Source organism: Eimeria mitis, genomic scaffold (genome assembly GCF_000499745.2).
Source record: "Eimeria mitis Houghton genomic scaffold, Emh_scaff1898, whole genome shotgun sequence".
NCBI classification, from domain to species: domain Eukaryota; phylum Apicomplexa; class Conoidasida; order Eucoccidiorida; family Eimeriidae; genus Eimeria; species Eimeria mitis.
This window is the reverse complement of record NW_013570221.1, coordinates 4,368-4,924: the sequence shown is the minus strand read 5'-3', so window position 1 is coordinate 4,924 and position 557 is coordinate 4,368.

Here is a 557-nt window from a genome sequence, read left to right as displayed (position 1 = left end):
ATATATATATATATATATATATATATACTTATATATATGTATGTATATAACAATAATATAGATTATTAGTTTCTGTCTCTGGTTGTATATTTTCTCTCTCTCTTTTTGTTTGTTTATTTTTTTCTCTTTTTTTGTTTTTGTTTTTGCTTTTGTTTGTTTTATTATTTATTTATTTATTTATTTATTTATTTCTCTCTTTATCTGTCTCTGTATCTCCTGCCTGCTTCTCTCTATGTTTAGGGTTTAGGGGTTAGGGTTTTACCCTAAACCCTAAACCCTAAACCCTAAACCCTTTTCTCTCTCTATACATCTCCCTAACCCTAAACAGCTTTTACTTCTGTTCTATAGAGATAAGCATCCTAAACCCTAAACCCTAAACCCTAAACCCTAAACCCTAAACCCTTGCCAGCTGTTTTACAAATGATATTCCTCTATAAAGAAAAACAAAACCCTAAACCCTAAACCCTAAACCCTAAACTGAATATACACTCCTGCTTCTTCTGCTGCATCTGCTGCTGCTGCATTTGCTGCTGCAGCAGCTGCTGCTGCAGCAGCAG